We start from the raw sequence: 9410 nt of genomic DNA, 5'->3' as shown, positions 1-9410 counted from the left end.
TTATGGTGTTCCTAATAATCCTTTAGATGAATGTATGTCTTCTCACATCATGTGCGGGTCTCCATATAAAATAAAACTGTAACATTTTACTTTCTGTAGCCTATTTACTCCCAGAAAAAGTCACATGTGTTGTTAAGGACCAAAACAGCTAAATCATTCACAATACGCCTCGAGAACGATAATGTTTGGAGTTGATGTTTTCGGCTCTAAAAAAGTCTTGCGTTTATTTCTTTTGTTTCAGTTAACGGGGTGAAACTGTCTGGTGCGTTCATTTTGAATCTGATCTTCAGGATGCGTTTGAGCTGCGGTGTGCAGAAACACACCAGGTGTCCCAGCAATTAGCTGCTGTGAGATTGATGAGATCTGGCTGGGCTGATGGAATCACTCTTATTACATTACATCTGGACCGATGTCCATTTATTTACGAAGCACTGGAGGAGCAGGTGACTGCGTCGTGATGGAAATGATGAGGTTTATAGTAGCGTGGCCCTCGTTTGAACTGTGACAGGTAAACAAACTAATTGATTTTAGAGGCCCCAAGGAAACAGGAGCTGCCACATTTCCCACTTTTCTGTTTACCGAACAGACGAAGCTGTCATCCGCAGCGGTGAGAACACGTCAAACGCGGAGCCGGTAATTTGTGCTGATGAATGACAAGCCGAGACTCTTGTTAGGTAGACGGCTCGCTCATTAGAAAACACATTTTCAGATGTCAGTGTGCTCCCGTCTTCCGTTTTCCTTCGTTCTCGGGATGGAGGAAAGCGCAGTGTGAATATTGCAATGTCATAGAATCAAGCAGAAGGAACTCAAACCTCAATTGACATGTCTGGTGTATCCGAGCGTGTTTTGAACACTGACAGCCATCTGCGAGGGGTTCCTTTCACTCCTGCTAATGAGCGGCGTGTCACCGCGGCCCGATCTCCTCTGGACCGTCCCGGGAGATGCGCTACAGCTGTCGGGACTCGCGGCTCCATCCTGCGGCTTGCAGCGAAGAGCCTCAAACGACACCGACTTCCGCCGTGAGAAGAAACACAAAGGCTCCGCTGACTCGCTTTCATGTGCGCATGAAGGGTTTGTCAGAATGAGTTGTAACGTAAACTAGCGCGTTGAATGCTGCTCCTGAACCTGCCGTTGTGTTTAAGTTCTGTGAGGACTAATGCAGTTTAGAAGTCCTCTGGAAGACTGCTTGAATTATTAATTCACCTTCTGTGTGTTTGTTGCTAAAGTCGCATATAATGAAGTCAAATCGTCTAGTGACCAATACCAATGGTCACTGGATAATTTGCCTTCATTATATGTGAAGTTGGGTGCTAAATAAGAAGAACTGCAAGGAATTTTGGGGAAGAACAGGGCCACTTGTCACACAGAGAAGAGTTACATTTCACTAAAACGTTTTGAGGCCTCTCACACGGATGTTTCGTCTAGGATTGGGTGTGTTGTAATGGTTTGCAAAAAGTTGTTACTAAAATTATGATATCATATTTTTGTAATGCCCGTGATTTTCAGAACTGTTTTCTCAGGACTGAAATGTTAGGACAAATTGTGACCATATATGAAGAGTTCAGATGCAAAAGCCTCTAAATGCCATTTGAAATTTTCTTCTTTAATGATGATTTTTTATCAAACTTGTATATTTATGTTCAGTAATTTCACTTAAATAACAATTAATAGGTAATTATCATTGCCATTTAAGTGAAATTACTGAACTTAAATATACAAGTTCGATAAAAATCATCATTAAAGAAGAAAATTTCAAATGGCATTTAGAGGCTTTTGCATCTGAACTCTTCATATATACATATATATATATGTGTGTGTTTGTGTGTGTGTGTCTGTGTGTAAATTTGCAGTTTATTTATTATAACATTTTTGGCCTAAATGATAGATTGATGTTTATATGTATTTGGCGTTGTATGCAATCTATTGCATGTTTTTGCTGTTTAATGAAATGCTTTGCTTCATAATTAGTTTCCTAAATTACATGAACTATAATAATCCATCCATCCATCCATCCATCCATCCATCCATCCATCCATCCATCCATCCATCCATCCATCCATCCATCCATCCATCCATCCATCCATCCATCCATCCATCCATCCATCCATCCATCCATCCATCCATCCATCCATCCATCCATCCATCCATCCAGACGTTTATATGTATTTTGCAGTGTATGCAATCTATTGCACGTTTTTGCTGTTTAATGAAATATTTTGCTTCATAATTAGTTTCCTAAAACAATTACATTATCTATAATAGGACATCCATCCACCCATCCATCCAGCCGTCCGTCCGTCTGTCCAGCCCATCCATTCATCCATCGTTATTTCTTAAAAAAAAAATTATTGACCATATACAGTATATAAATGCATCCATCCATCCATATATATATCAATGTCAATTATATATATATATGCAGAGGGTAAATGCAAATGCTTATTGCACTACTTAAGATGAATGTTAGTTTTAAAAGAACTGAATAGCAAGAACAAACAAAAAATGAATTTCAACCTTTAATTCTGGAACAGGAGTATAGGAAGATAAATAAAAGTAAAATTATCTATGGAAGTACAAAAAAAAAAAAGGCCAATTGGAAAAAAAAAGTCAAATGTTCTCTGGTTTCACTCCGGAAATCCCAAGACAACAAATTTCATCCATGAGACGGCAAAGTAAACTAAACGAGCTGGATGATAATTCCCCGTAGCTGGGGATCATTTCACTGAAATACAAATTTTCAGATGATACCAGAAAAGAAGAAAAACACACATTTGACTCTCTTTAATTATAGTGCATATCGACTGGTTTGCGAGGCTTTTTTATATTAAAAGGAAAAGATCTTTGTTTCTCCTTCCAATTGAACGCTACTGTCAAGGATTTACTGCGTTTGAATCTAATCACAAAATCAAAATATTCACAAAGCACTGCGATATCTCCCAGAAGCAGCCAGCCGTTCATTTTGAAATTTGTGCAATTTACTATCACATAGCAGGCTGGAAAAACCCTTTCCTGTGTGAGAGAAAGAGGCCGAATCAGTGAGAAGCGCAGAGAATAATTTATCATGGGATGAGTGTCATTTGAACCTGCGATTCAATTAAACTGTATGTTTAATTTTGCCTCAAGATCAAGAGTTAAAAAGCCTATTAAAGTGGCTCTCTTGATGCCGAATCTATCCGTTATCAGCATGTCGAGGAAATTCGAGAGGCTCTCTGGTGAGCATCTCTATCTATGACACACTGTCAGTATTGTTGAGGGGGTTGTGTCGTCGATGACATTATTCACTGCATCATAGGACAGGTGGGTACGAACAGGGAATATTATAACAATAATAATCATGTTCATAACAATAATAATAAGCATAATGTTTTTTTGGTTTTTTTTTAAAGAAGCCTCATGACTCTTTGTAAGCAGCATTATCGTTACACAAGACGTCAACGGTGCTTACCAACCTTCACCTTTGTAAGTATTCAATTGTTAAATGATGATTTAATTATGATCTCATGGGTTTAGACTAACAATGTCCTCAGCCGCTTGTTTTTGCGATGTGTTAAATCTCCTGCAATATCTGTATGGTTTTGCATTGAAGTCACAAACAAACAAAATATGAATGGCACTGCATTTGGTGACAAAATTTAGAAGAAAATACAGAAATAGCATAAAGTCAAGCAAACTGATGTATATCAATTCCAATGATAATAGGAAATTATGTTTGTGCTGTTTTCTAACCAGATATTATGTCTTTTATTGAGGATCATGTCTTTTAAGGACCTTTGCAATAGACTATCACTCTTAAAAGATAGTTTTAGAAAGAACCTTAAAGAGTTATATCAGGCGTTTCATATTGAACCTAAAGTATTGTGACTCTATGTGGATGTCAGACGCTAGTGGAACATGTTCTTAGTTAATGTGATGAACTATACTTGAAATAACGTGAAATAACGTCACACAGCCCTTTAACCCTTATGCTGCATTAGGGACATTTTTGGTCTTTTGCAGTTTAATTTCTTTGACCATTTTGGCTGTTTTAATGCAAATGGTATGAAATTTGGCAAAATTGTGACTTTTTGGATACATGTAAAAAATGTGATCCCATTTTGCAAAATATGTATAACACACACTGTGTAGATCAAATAGTAACACTCAGCACCATAAAGACCAAAAATGGCCCATTGAAACCCATTAAAACGTTGTTTAAATCTGAGGCTGTCAGTAATACATGAAACATGATTTTTGCACAAACATCCTTTCATTTTGAATTTTATATAGTGTATTCCACCAGATGACGTCACTACATATTTATTCCCTATGGGTGGAAATGCACCTTATTTTAGGCAATAGGCAACGTTTAATAGGTGGCCATTTTTGGTCTCTAACGCGCTAAGTGGGATTTTTTGCAAAGTGGGACTGTGATAATCCAAATCTAAAGTTTTCTCTTTGCATTTAGTTTATTGAAAATAATTGAATTTTTGTGTTTTTTTCTCTTATACAAATCGATGGTTTCGCAAACAAAACTGGTCATTAAAGGGTTAAAATCCTGAAATTGAATACATTTTTGGTAGTTATGATGAGGACTGATGCTGGTTAAAAGATTTAACTTGGTAAAAGTGGAAAATAATAATAATATATAATATTTTAGGCAATGTTTAATATGTGGCCATTTTTGGTCCTTAATGCACTCAACGGTGTTAAAAATCTAATGCAGCACAAGGGTTAAAAATCACTTTAAGAATAGTCAAGATCACACATTTGAAAAAAATAAATCGTTTGGCCTTTGATTTGAAATTTTGCAATGACATTCAAACACTAAATGATGATAATAAGGACTGCTTGTAAGTTAAATGAATAGTACTTCACTTGCAGTGATCTGTGCGGCTGTCTTTGTCAGTGATTCTGAACTTGAGTTGGGTGGACCGTGGCGCTCTGATCGTGGCCTGATAACCAAAACGGATCAATATGTGTGTTGTAAAGGTTAAATGACGCTCTGTAGTGTGTTGTCATGGTGCAGCGTGCGAGTCAGGATGAATGATAAGAGCAGCTCGAAACTACAAGCCACTAACATGTCCAGAAATCAGAGTTTCAGAAGAAAGATGAGTTAATCAGAAGAAAGATGCAGGCTTTAAAATGTCTGCTTGTTGAAATGAGAAATGTGTGTTGAAATTTCCCCTGTGCACTATGGGTTTTTGCAGCATTCCCAGGCTGCGTGTTGCTGACGGCGCTCCTGATGCCGCTGTGTTTTTCTCCAGGAGGATTAGACACTTCCTGAATTACGTAAGTGAGCTAATGAGCTGCACACACTCCCACACAAACACACACATACACGCTCATGCACACTCCAGTCCCTGTAGGGACCTCAGACAGACAGTCTATCCTCTCTCCCCCGGGCTTCTCACTGCATGTTACACCTGAGAGAGAGAGAGTGAGAGAGGAATACATGAACTGTATTGTGTATTCAAGGACACAGAAACAGTGTAAAAATGTTTGTGACGATCACTGTCTATCTTTAATTATTCTGATTTGAAAAGTTTACTACCATACTATCTGTACTCTTCCTGCCAAGTGTATATATAAGAGAGTGTGTGTTTGTGTGTATATATATATATATATATATATATATATTATTGAACGAAATCTACAAAATTTGTTCATGTATATTACCTGTTTTTTTGAAAATATGACTTAATACAGACATACACACTTAGATCAAACACTTAAATCACTCTTGTCACTGCTGGAATTATGGATTTACAAGATTGCTCACTACTGCATGTTGGTTTGTTTGTATGTATGTCTGATTGTTAAATAAAAAAATAAATAAAATGACTAAGTTCTATATACGTAGATGTATATACAGGTTTGTTGAAAATATGACTTAAGTTCTAAATGTGTATATATATATATATATATATATATATAAGTTTGTTGAAAATATGACTTGTTCTATATATGAAGAGTTCAGATGCAAAAGCCTCTAAATGCCATTTGAAATTTTCTTCTTTAATGATGATTTTTATCAAACTTGTATATTTAAGTTCAGTAATTTCACTTAAATAACAATTAATAGGTAATTATCATTGCCATTTAAGTGAAATCGCTGAACTTAAATATACAAGCTTGATAAAAATGATCATTCTAGAAGAAAATTTCAAATGGCACTTAGAGGCTTTTGCATCTAAACTCTTCATATGTCTATATATATATATATATATATGTTTGTTGTTGTATATATGTATATATATATATATATATATATAGGTTTATATAGGTTTGTTGAAAATATGACTTAAATACTATATACGTATATATATATATATATATATATATATATATATATATATAATATATATAACTTAAGCCATATTTTATACGTATATATATATATATATACGTATAAAATATGGCTTAAGTTATATATATATATATATATAGAACTTAAGTCATATTTTCAACAAACCGGGTAATATACATGAACAAATTTTGTAGATTTCATTCTATTTTTCTTTCTATCTTGTTTTTCTATCTAGCTCATGGGATTTGTCTTTTTTATTGCTTTAAAAAAGGAACTGTGGGCTATACATAAAAATGCATGTTTAAAAAAAATCTGATTCATATTTTTTGATTCATATTAATATCTGATAACTTGCAGAAGGTCACCAGTGACCAACCATTTTAGTTTACTATGTTTTCTATGTCATTTACAGAATAGATAATAGCAATGTTTACTTATTTAATCTTGACAATATACAAATAAATAAAAAGATCTAAAACATATGACCAAAAATCAAAAGCTAGTTATTTTAGTCGATAAAGTTTTAGATATGGTTATTTTTCCTACACGGATGCATCGATTCACTTCGCTTCAGAAGGCCTTTATTAACCCTCCAGAGGCGTGTGAAGCACTTTAATCAGGGATGGATGCACTTTGATGGACTTCCAAAGACATGCACCCATTCACTCCCACTATAAAGCTGGGAAGTATAACACTGACTGTGCTCGCCTAAGAGACGAGTGTGATATAAACCCAAGATGACTTCAGGGTGAGTAAATCATGGGCTAATGTTCATTTTTGGGTGAACTAACCCTTTAAGTGAAGCGGAGTAAAATTGTCTACATTCAAAAGTTTAATAATGACTAATACTTTTAATTATGACCAATACTGTATCAATTTACTTTTAACATATATTTATATATAAAAAATATATAAAATATAATATATTATATAAAATATAAAAAAATATATAAAATTATAAAAAATATATATTATATGTAAAAAAATATATATATACTGTATATATATACTGTATATATATATATATATATATATATATATATATATATATATTAATTTATTTATTTTTTATACACACGCCCAAATCTGTTATTAACGCATTGTAGTGACGTTCATGTCTGCTCATCTTGTAAAAATGATCATTCTGACTTGACTTGAAGACAGTAAATGACAGCATTGTGTGTATGTGGTGTCTTTTTTCAAGGTCAGCGCTGTTGTTAATTAATTTGTCTGATTCATTCCACAGATGTTGTCAGTCTTGAGGAGGATTGTTTGCATCTGAATACTCTCATGTTCAGGTCGAACAGTAAGATGGTGAGTATTATTTCCTTTATTCAGATAATGGCACAAAAGGACAAAACAGTCGTCCTTGGATCTGCCCTTTCACAAAAAAACAAAAAAAAAATCAACTATTGTGAGCGTTTCAATTGCAGAAACATGATGTATTGTTTTCATGGCAGCAATGAGCTTAGTAATTGTAATGAGTACGTATTAATTCCCCATTGAATGTCAAATATTTAGATTTACCCATTAATTAAAATGTGTACTTGAATGCTTATCTTCTTTGTTATATTACCTCCACTGTGAACAATTAGGATTTTTTTTTAAAAGACACTCGCTTCCATAAGCTAATTGTTTTGTCTTTTTTTTTCTCAGGGAGACTTTATCAGAACTGGCCACTAATTAACAGAAATCGCAGTAACTATTGCATAGGTAGCTTGTTAATTAATGGTCTAAGATGCAATTAAATTACAGATGCACGTCCTAATTTACTAACCAACTTCTCTTAATCCTGTGTAATTTCAGAGGGATCTTGTTAAATCGGAAAGCGGAGTGATCAGGGTGGCAAAGTGCTAATTAAGCTCTAAATGGGGGGGCTGCATCAACAGAGCACGGGGATGATCCTTTGCTGTCTGTTTACATCGCAGCAGTGCATTCTGGGAGGTCACCCCACAACCTGGGGCAGGCGTACTGTTCTACTGCTCTGGGGGAAAAAAAGCGTGTTAGACAGATAAAAAGCAGCACATCTAAATCCCTTCAGCTCTGTGTTTACAGACACAGATGACTTTATCTACTCTAATGTCATCAACATTTAGAGCAGGAAACTTTATTTCCAAGAACTGAAGCATTTCCACACAATACGTGACCGGTGAGTAATTTGTTACTGCAACAGAAGCACAAATTTTCTATTAAATGGTGGGAAGGTGCACTTTATTTTACAGTATGTGCACTTACATGTACTTACAGTGTACTTGCCTAAAATAACTACATGGGTTAAGGTTTATTCATGGGGTGGTTCAGGGTTAGTACCTACAGTAGTTATTATAATAAGTACTATGTACATGGGGAACAGCACTGTAAAATAAAGTGCAACCTGCTCTCTCATTGGTGAGTCATCGCTTCTCATTTGTTTCTTAAAGGCAGAAATGATTAATTAAAGAGAATGCAGGCTCTAATTTTTTGGACGAGATAAAAAGATTTTCAAAAGATATCTCAATCATGTCTCAATCGGTGCTCAGATTTGACTATTTGTCAAAGTCTGCTTCCATAGGTGAAACATCTCACTATGAACTCAACATTTGTCATCTGTCATCTTTCTCAGAAATTATTTGTGAGGGGAAATCTTTAGTTTCAGAAAGGATTTTAAAAATGTCTCTAATTTTTCTGAATACCCAAGTCTCAATTAGAAATAAAAGATCTCTGAGTAAAAGAAATTCTTGAAATGTTTCATTCAATCAAGTTGTTGAGTTACAAAAGAGATCTCAATTATGTCTCGGATACCACGGTCAGCTTCCAAAGGTGAGAAAACAAAGGATTTCTTCATAAATATTGAGTTTATAATGAGATTTCTCACCTTTGGGATCAGACCTTGTCCATAAGCACATATGAGACATTATTGAGATCTCTACTGAAAATCGAGAGGAACGACATCCAAGATGAGTCCTTTTGTTTTTCCTGTTGAGATCAAGAAATTCTTGAAATGTTTGAGTTTATTCAGAGATATTTCTAATTGCAGACTTTGTTAGTCAGGAAAATTAGAGACATTTTTGAAGTCCTTTCTGAAACTGGAGATGACACAAGAGATTACTGAGCTTTTTTTCCTCACAAGAAATTTCTGAGAAAG

The 9410-nt window shown here is 34.9% G+C and overlaps 1 long non-coding RNA gene across 1 annotated transcript; it reads left to right on the top strand.

The window, feature by feature from the left end:
* Positions 1 to 3377: 3377 nt before the first annotated feature.
* Positions 3378 to 7999, top strand: LOC148977046 (uncharacterized). The gene is made up of 4 exons (XR_016145887.1): positions 3378 to 3459; positions 5187 to 5268; positions 7533 to 7600; positions 7943 to 7999. It is a non-coding gene; the product is annotated as an uncharacterized LOC148977046 (long non-coding RNA).
* The last annotated feature ends 1411 nt before the right edge of the window (positions 8000 to 9410 follow it).

This window comes from Pimephales promelas, chromosome 12, assembly GCF_988280905.1.
Source record: "Pimephales promelas chromosome 12, fPimPro1.hap1.1, whole genome shotgun sequence".
NCBI classification, from domain to species: Eukaryota; Metazoa; Chordata; class Actinopteri; order Cypriniformes; family Leuciscidae; genus Pimephales; species Pimephales promelas.
This window is presented reverse-complemented; position numbering and strand designations above follow the sequence as displayed.